Source organism: Meriones unguiculatus, chromosome 12 (genome assembly GCF_030254825.1).
Source record: "Meriones unguiculatus strain TT.TT164.6M chromosome 12, Bangor_MerUng_6.1, whole genome shotgun sequence".
Taxonomy (NCBI): domain Eukaryota; kingdom Metazoa; phylum Chordata; class Mammalia; order Rodentia; family Muridae; genus Meriones; species Meriones unguiculatus.
This window is the reverse complement of record NC_083360.1, coordinates 97,092,352-97,102,017: the sequence shown is the minus strand read 5'-3', so window position 1 is coordinate 97,102,017 and position 9,666 is coordinate 97,092,352.

Below are 9,666 nucleotides of genomic sequence, written 5' to 3'. Positions count from 1 at the left end.
GTGGGGTCGATGCTGGTAAGGGACATGGCATTCTCCCACTCTCATGACCCCGAGGCCAGCTCTTCTGCCTGCCAAAGATGGCGAGGGGCAAGGGGGGGTGTCTGTCCCTGGTCCACGCCACTGTTCAGCAGACAAGGTTCAGGGCCTGCTCTCTTGCCTGCTGTAAGTGGCAAGGGGTGAAAGGGACATCACTGAGGGGCAGACGAGAGGTGGGGCCAACTCTCCCATGCTCTCACTCTTGGGGCCAACTCTCCCATGCTCTCACTCTCACTGGCTCAGCTGTCCCACCTCACCCTTGCCACCAAGGTCAGCTCTACTGTGTTGTCCAGGTGAGGTGCAAGGCCCACTCTTCTGAGCACTGTAGCTGGTGAGGGCCAGGGACAGTTCTGCTCTCCAGGACCAAGTCTCCTGCCTGCTGCTGATGGTGACGGGGGAGACGTCGGTGGGGGCCGGAGCTCAATTCCATTTCTCTCGGGTTGCTAGAGCATTTTAGAGCAAGGCCCACGTTCTAGGCCAGGTGTGGAAAAGGTATTCCACAGAGTGTTACAGTTCAGTTCTTTTAGAATGAGACAGACGTCTGGTGGCAGTTGTAGCTCCGGCGTTCCAAAGCCTATGGGGACAGCAAAGTGCTACAGCTCTTGGGTTAGCTGCTGTGTGGGCAGAAGCACATGCCTGGTCGTCTTGAAGCCAAGGCACAGGCCTAGCAAGGCCCAGGCCCAGGCCCAGCAGGCTGGACGGCAGGCCAGGTGAGACTCCACAGGTGAGGGGATGAATGGCAAATCTCAGATGGACATGAGGGAAGGCTGATGGTATCACGAGGCCAGTCAGCAGCATGCACTTTGTGGGGCTACTGGATCCATTCTGAATTTATGCCAAATGTGGGGGATCCCCGCACACACTGTGGCCCTGTGGGGGCTGTGAAGGTCAGGTAATTAATGGAGTTCTGGCTGAAGTCTGACTCACAGTAGGCCCAGGGGGTCCCTGAACTCACCCTGTGCTTATTTCCCCAGTCCCAGAATGTGTAATGGAGATAGACAGAAGTTGGCAGAATTCCCACACTGGTTCCCTGAGCTGTGGAATGAGAACTATTATGTTTGGAAAGGCTAAATGGAAGCTTTTAGAAGTGCCTCTGCCAAAGAAAATAGTGAATAAAAAGCAAAACACAAACAAACGAACAGTATTGCAGGAGGAACTGAAGAAATTAGTGCCACCATCAAGGCCTCGAGCGATGCAGGGGTGCAGGTTCCCACCACATCTCCCTGTAACTCTGCTCTCTGGCCAGTGCAGAAGACTGATGGATCACAGGGAATGAGAGCTGACTATCGAAAACTCAGTCAGGTGGTGACTCCGATTTCTGCTCTCCAGATGTGGCATCCTTACTTGAACAGATGAACACATCTGGAACATGGTTTGCAGCTATAGATCTAGCAAATGCCTTTTCTCGGTACCTGTCCATGAGGACCGCCAGAAGCAATTTGCTTTCATCTGGCAAAGCCGGCAGTGTACCTTACAGTTTACCTCAGGGATATATTGATCCTCCAACCCTGTGTCATAACTTAGTTAGGAGAAATTTTAATCATCTGTATCTTCCACAAAATATCATATTTGTGCACTATATGGATTACATTATGCTGATGAGAGCAGACAAGCTGGTGATATAGATGCACATTAGAGGATGGGAAATATATCCAACCAAAACTCAAAGGCTTTCTACCTCGGTGAAATTCTTAGTCCAGTGGTGTGGGGCATGCAGAGATAGTCCTTCCAAGGATTATTGCACCTTCCAAGGATTATTCCACCGCCGAGAAAGAAGCACAGCATTCAGTGGGCCTACCTGGCTCCTGGAGCCAACACCTTTGTCATTGAGTGTGTTACTCCAACCTTATACCAAGTGACTAGCTGTGTGTGGAGCCTGGAGCAGGAAAAACTCAACAGGTCCAGGCGGCTGTGAAGGCTGCTCTACCACTTGGACCATCTGATCCAGCAGACCCAATGGTGCTTGAGGTGTCAGTAGCAGGCAAAGGGGCTGTTTGGAGCCTTTGGGATTTGGGAGCAAGGCATGTCTGCAGACAACCATTTCCCCCTTTGAGAGACAGCTCTTGACCTGCTATTGGGCCTTCGTGGAAACAATGTTTGACAACGATGGACCACCAAGTTACCATTCGGCCTGAGCTGTCCATCATGAGCTGGGTTATTGGACTCACCAAGTCCTAAGATGCAACATGTTATCAAATGGGAGTGGTATGCAGGTGATCCGGCCTGATGACACAAGCAAGTCACATGAAGTTTCCCAAATTCCTACGGTCTCTTCTGTTACAACGCCAGCTCTGCGGAGCACGCACCTTAGCCTCGAGGGCTGTGCCCTCTGACTGGTTGACTGAGGAAGGAAGACAGGGGCCTGGTTTACTGATGGTTATACATGTTACCCACCAGTGGACGGCTGCCGCACTGCGGCCCCTTTCTGGGATGACCCTGGAAGACACTGGTGAAGGGCCATCTTCACAGTGGGCAGAACTTCAGGCAGTTCAGATGGTCACACAGTTTGTTTGGAAGGAGAAATGGCCAGATGTGTGATGGATTGATGGCTGTAGCCAATGGACGGGTCATGGACCTGGAAAGCATGTTTGAGGAACTGGTGAGAAGGATGTGAAGACATTCACGTCCCCTGTAAATGCGCGTCAGAAAGGTGCCTTCAGCTGAGGAGTTCAGTAATCCCATTCCGTGGACAGCCAGCCTCTTCTCGAACCCTTTCCTGCCACTGCCTAATGGGCTGTGAACCAAGCAGCCATGGTGGCAGAGGTGGTTATACATAGAATCAACAACATGGATTTCCACGAACCAAGGCCGGGTCCGCCGACAGCAGAGACCAACCCACACCTGGACAGTACATCATCATTCCCCAGGGTGACCAGCCAGCAACCTGGTGGACCCCTTCCTCCGTGGAAAGGACACTGTGCTGTCCTTACTGGAGTAGATGCTTGCTCTGGTTGTGGACTTGCCTTTTCCTATACCTACTGGTTCTGCCAAAACCACCACAGGGGGCGCTGGGGACCCAACTCTGGTCCTCTGCAAGTGCAGCAAGTACTCTTAACCTCAGAGCCATCTCCTGTTTTGTCTTTTGAGACAGGCTCTCCTGTAGTCCAGGCTTTGGCCTTGAACTTCTGTTTCTCCTACCTCAGCCTCCCAGGTGCTAAGCCTCCACAGCGAACGTCAATAGGGTACATTCCGGTTACTTTCATGTCTAACTACTGCAGTTGCCCTAAAGCAATCACCCACCCTGCAAGTTGTGGGCTAACTTGCCTGCCTATCCCTGGTAACACAAGTGCCCTACAACAGCTCCAGATGGTAACATTTTAACACCCTGGGATACACACTTAGCAGCTGATCTGAGAGGTGCGCTAACCACGTGATGTATAAAAGCACGTGGATGTTTCAGTACGCATTTGTCAAATTCTCTGCACCAGTGTTCCCCAACCATCGGTGTTACCTAAAAAGATGAGTAAAGGCTACAAAGCTACAATGTAGAAAAAAGATTACAGAGATGTATCACACTATTCGCTTACTGAAAACATGCTATTTGAATTGATGATTTTTATATCACCCTTTAAAAGTATTTAAACTGTTTATTTCCCCCATCCAATGTGCATATTAGCATCCAGACCTGACTGTACTAACCATTTTGTTTCCGAGGTCTCAGAGATGGTATTGCTTCAGGTGCCGGAAAACCTGGGCCCTTTCTGCCCAGCTTCCCAGAGTCGGCCCCGCCCTCTCGCCGCCTCCCTCCGGGGAAACCTCCCTCTAGGACTTCATCTTGTCAGGCCTGTAAGCGGGTGGGCGCCCACGCTTCTCAGCGGCTTCCTTGTGTGGGAACGCAGGCGCGGGCGGTCTCAGCTACTGGGTCACGCCGGGCCTTTGCAGTCAGATAGAGCCCCTTACCGTTCTGTGACACTAATAAACAAATGGACACCGTCAGATCCGCGGCCCGGCTGAAAGGAGGACGAGGCGACAGGGGCTGGGGACACAGACCCTTTTCACATTCAGCAAAGGTTGACTGAGCCACTCACAGACCTGGGCCACAGAGAAGCAAGGCACCAAGGCCCCGGGGAGAGCTGAGGCGGGAAAACTGGAGGACGCTTTCAGCCAGGGTCTGCGGACCGGACTGGGCCCGACTTAGGGAACAGTGACTCACCTCTCCCCGCTGCTGGGCTTCGGGGCTGGGAGCAGGGAGTCTAATAAACCCCGGGTCTCGGACCAAGGCCGGAGTCCAGCCCCCGGGGAGAGCCAGGCCCCACGGAACCCTGAGATCACGCAGGTGGTTCAAGTTTAGCCCCCACAGGGTGGGCCAATCAGCCACGCCCGAGGCAGCGGCCCAGGCCAAGGCCGCGCTGAGGAGCGCGAACGCAAAGGCGCTGGGAAGGCCCCCAAGGGCAGTCGGCAGAGGAGGCCTCGGCTGTGGCGCGGGAGCACCTCGGACACTGCCTGTGATGCTGCTCGTGCTGCGCGCACGTACGAGTCACAGTGCGTGGGCTCACGCGAGTGTGTGCTTTTTTTTTTTAAATTTATTATTTGTTGTTTTTCGAGACAGAGTTTCTCTGTGAGTAGCCCAGGCTATCCTGGAACTCACTGTGTAGACCAGGCTGGCCGTGGATCCACCTATCCACCTGCCTCTGCCCCCCAAGTGCCGAGATTAAAGGCGTGTGCCATCACACCCGGCCATGGGTGTGCTTCCTTGTCCCATGAATTCCTAAGGATGTGCAAATCAGGGACACACTGGCGCAGTGACATTTTCTGAAGAACGGGTTGGAAAATTAGAATTTCCCGTAAAACTCTTTATATATATATGTTAATAAATTATATATATAATTGTTAATAAATTTTAGATGCTGTAAGGAAACCTAAAGTTCCAAGTCTGTGTTTCTCAGGACAGTGTCTCATATAAAACCTAACTGGATATTCTCGGCCTGCAGTGAAGTAAAGTACATTTTAAGATTAAAAGCACAACAAAACAAAAACCCCCACTGGTGTATCTAAATCTGGACCTCTGGAAAAGCATCTGAACTGACGGTGAAAAGTCAAGATTTGTTTGCGCAGGACACGTTTGCTGTCATGAGTCTGTGATGAAGGAAGGAGTTTGAGACCCTTGAATAAAGACCTGGGAGCCAAGGCCTGGGAGGATGTGTGCGGCTAGCTTCCTGTCGACGACACAAGCGGAGTCCTCAGAGAGCAGGCTCCTGGATAAGATCCGGCCGTTCACTAGCCTGGAGCGCACGCTCTCCGTTAGCGCTGGCTGGGGGAGGCCCGGCCCTGGCTGCTGGCTGGGGGAGGCCCGGCCCTGGCGGGTGGAGCACCCCTGGCTGCTGGTCCGGTCTCGCTCTCGGAGCTGAGCGAGCCGGTGAGCAGCGCCCCTCCGAGGGCTTTGCAGCAGCTCCTGCCGCCAGGCCCCTTCACTGTTGGAGCTCCTGCCCCTCCCTTTGACCCTCACAGTGCTGTGGAAGTCTGAGCCGAATAAAGCCTTTCCTCCCCACCTTGCTTCGGCCACGGTGCTTCCTCACCGAAAGAGAAGCCCTAACTAAACAGAGGAAAGGAGATTCCCCTGGCTGACGTTGAGAGAAGAGAAGCAGGAGGACATGGCTGCAGCCCAGGCACCTTGGGAAGGACCCGGAGGCTAGGGCAGAGGGTGGAGACGTGGGAGAGTAAGCGGCAGACGCGGCGATCGGCGATCGCCAGGTCCAGCCTGGGGGCATTGTGCAACCACAACACACCACTAAACGCTGCCGAATGAAAGAACTGCAACACTAGCTTTGAAAAGCCTCCTTCAAGACCAGCCGTAAAACACAAGTTATTTAAAAAGTCATTGTAATGATGACACTTTGAGATTTTTGTTTTAAAATGCAGTCGTAAGTGAATATTTTTTTTTTCTTTAAAGGAGCCTGGAAAAATCCTCAGGATATTAAAACCATAGGACACTAAACAAAGCCCCAATGTGCTAAGATCTGCCAGACAGAAAGACGGAGCTCCAGGGCTGAGCCCAGGTCAGGCTCTTCCCGTCTTCCAGGGGCAGAGGGCAAAGAAGCTGAGCAGGGCTTTAGATGGCCTCACGGGTGCAGGGGACAGAATTCAGGGTGAGCCCTCATACTGTGGGACAGAACACAGACAGTCCTGTAGTAGGGTGAGTGTTTTTCCTCCTGGCCCCAAGCTCCCAGAATAATGACTCATGGAAGTCAAAATATATTTACAAATACCTAGGCCATATGGCTGGGCTCTTCGTGGACTGGATCATATCTTACCACCCATTTACACTAATCTACATTCTGCTCCGTGGCTGAATACGGCTACTCAGGCACCACACGTCTGTCCTCACAGCTTGCCGGAGCAATCTTCCCACGCCTCACTCTGCCCAGAGTCCTTTCTGCCTGCCAGATGTCCTACCTATTCGACCCTTTCCTATAGGCCACAGATTTTTTTTTTAATTGACAGGTGATGCATTCACACAATACACAAGAGATTCCCTCGACAATTCCCCTTTTCAGTCCAAAAAAAAGGTCACCTTTTCTTATGTAATAAACTATATACAATAATAACAATTATGAAAACTATAAGGTATGATATATACTCACAGTGTCCAATAAATACGTATTCGGCAACATGGGAAAAACATATCATCTATCCAATCATGGTGTGTTCAGAGTTCTGTACCTAAATAATTTTCTATCCTTACTTGCATTACCAATCTAAAAACATTTTTTTGGACCTAAAACATCTTCTTAGATCCTAAACAATGTAAGCTTAATTGAAAGACTATCTAGTTGTCAACCCTATTAGAGAAGGAATAGATTCTACCTAAGAATTCGGGAAATGCAGGCAAGCAGCTTCCAAAACTATAGAAATGACAAAACTATAGAAATGAGAAAGTTGGCTGCCTGGACAGTCCCTAAGACTCCTCCACGATGTTGGAACATCGTCTGCAGTCTTCTGGGCCAGGATATTTGAGAGACCTTGTTGTGAAGTGGGAATTAAGAAGGACCACCTACCCTGTCTTAGCACGTTCAGCAATCAGCTTTTCCCCTGCGTCCAGGTTTTGCCCATTTTGGACAGCATTCTGTCTGCAGAAGGAGCAAGGGGCAGTGTGTGCCCAGTGGCTAGCTTGCCACAATTGAAGCAAACTTGATAAGGAGATTCTTCTGTGCTCAACATCTTGTTCCAAGTTGAATGGGGTGTTGCCCCCAGGATCTGACATGTCTCATTGTCAAAAGGCCTTACAATAATAAAAAAAAATTTAAATGCCATATTCTGTAGGTCTCAGGTTTTTGAAGACTATCTATCTATCTATCTATCTATCTATCTATCTATCTATCTATCTGTCTATCTATCTAAACTATCATACACCTGATTTCTATCTAACCTAGCATACACCTGAATAGACAAACATTGTTTCTAGCTAGTTACTATCTGTTTAACCTAGGATGTATATTTTTGTGATAATCTAGACTTGTCTCTGACATGACATGACCATGAGTTTGATTGAGTAACTATTAACTTGCAATACTTAATTATCCCAAACAGTTTGTAATAGCAGCTTTAAAAGACTGGATCTAAACCTTGTATTTATAAATGAGTTGAAAAGGCCCAATACCTTATACAATAGCTGAAACATATTTACATTATTTGTATCAAAAATAACCTTAAATTTGCATCAATGTAAAATATATAAACTAATATAAACCTTAAATTTGTATCAATATACAAAAATCTACACTAATGTATGCAAAATAACCTTTTTTTGGTCAATATATAAAATCTATACCAATGTTAGATTATTGGCCTATAAAATATTCATTGGTTTAATAGTAGATCCAATAATCTATGTTTTCCCTATTATTCCTATATGACCTTCTTATGCTTTCCCCTTTTTCTCCTCAACCCTTTCCCCTTACCTAAGAAAGAAAGAAGGCTAGAGAAAAGAAGAAAGAGAGAGATCCCTGAGTGTAAGCTCTTATGCTTTGTTTTCTCCCTCATCAAGATCATTTAATAACGTGTAACCAACCTTTTTTAGTGACAAGCATCCATCACCCAGTACAATGACCAAAACCTACCCACCCTACCTTAAGGGAATGAAATGTCGCTCTCTTAGAATTAATTCCTGTGCATCTGGGATGTAGTATTCCTTTGTGAGGGCCCAAGAAAATTGGGAAAATGGTTAACAAATCCAGTTGTAAGATTTGTTGTCCAGTCTCTAAATGTTGTGAAAATGCAGGCTTAAATGAAATCTGGTTTGGAAGAGTCAGCTTTCTCTGAAGTTGTCCTGGAAACAAGCTTTGATGGAGCAGCAGCTGAAGCAGCCTGAGGCTGGATCAAGCAGGGTGCTGGAAGAAATTACAGCTCTGTAATTCCGTATGCATAGGAAGTGCCGTGTACACGGATCACTTAAAGATGATTCTCTGTTCTGTTTTTTTGTTTTTTTTTTTTTAAAGCAGGTGAAAGATATCTTTCTTTCTTTCTTTGGAAGCTAGTTTGGACTGTATAATCAAACTGCAATATAAGTCTCCATTCAGGCCATATGAAGAGGAGGCATGTACTAAAAAGTCATGAGGACTCAGTAGCCAACAAGATTTACTGGTTATGCATAGACTTTCATGTCTCAGGCGGTCTCATAGCTGTTCCCATCTAGAGGGATCAGTGTGTACATTATGTGCCTTGTTGTTCCTGCTGACTTCCCTCTTACTGTCTGCAGCCAAATTCTTCAGGGGTCTCCCCTTGTCAAATCTTATTTCCAACAATTTGGATGGAATGCACAGCCTTTCTTTTCCTGTTGGAACAAATGCAAAATCTCCTCCCCAATGCAATACCCCTCCTTTCTTCCATTTTGGAGTAAAGACTTCTTTGGACTGATCTAATTCAGCAGTCCTTTCTAAAGTCTAATGTTATTTAACAGCTGTGCTACCTATCTCATTGACTTTTTAAAAATTCAAAGTCAACAAGGCACCATTTAATCTACGCCTGTGATATTCCTTATCCTCCTTCTGTTCTATGAGCACCTCCTTTAAATTCTTGTTAGATTTCCCCATAATTCCTTGACCTGTAAGATTGTAAGTTATATAGGTAACATTTTCTATGTCATAATATACAAAAAACTGTTGTATTCCAATGGATAAATAAACCATCACTCCCAATCTGCAATGGCACCTTCAGGGCAGTCACCGTCTCTAAGAAATATACAATCTCAGAATCATTCTTCTCATAATTCAAGGCAGAAGCCCACTGGAATTCTGAATATGTGTCAACAGTATGATGCATCAACAGTGTACATACCTTAACTCTCCAAACTCTACAAAATGAGACACAATCTGTTGTTCTACGGTAGCAGCAAACATAATCTGTACTCTGAATTCAGAATACAGACCTTCACCTACTAACTGACCCTTGATAATATAAGTATGAAATGCTCAGCCCACCACCATGGAGGTTCTTAAAGGGGCCTTGCCTGGATTTCTGGTCTGGCTCCTATGCCCAGAACTCTTGGCTTCATGCCTGAATCTTGTGCTTTAAGCTTGGATTTGTAGGTTAAGTTTGGAGAGTATGTTTTTCCTCCCAGTCCCAGGCTCCTGGAATAATAATTCATGAGACTCAATTTTACTTACAAAGACTGAAGCCATATATCCAGGTTCT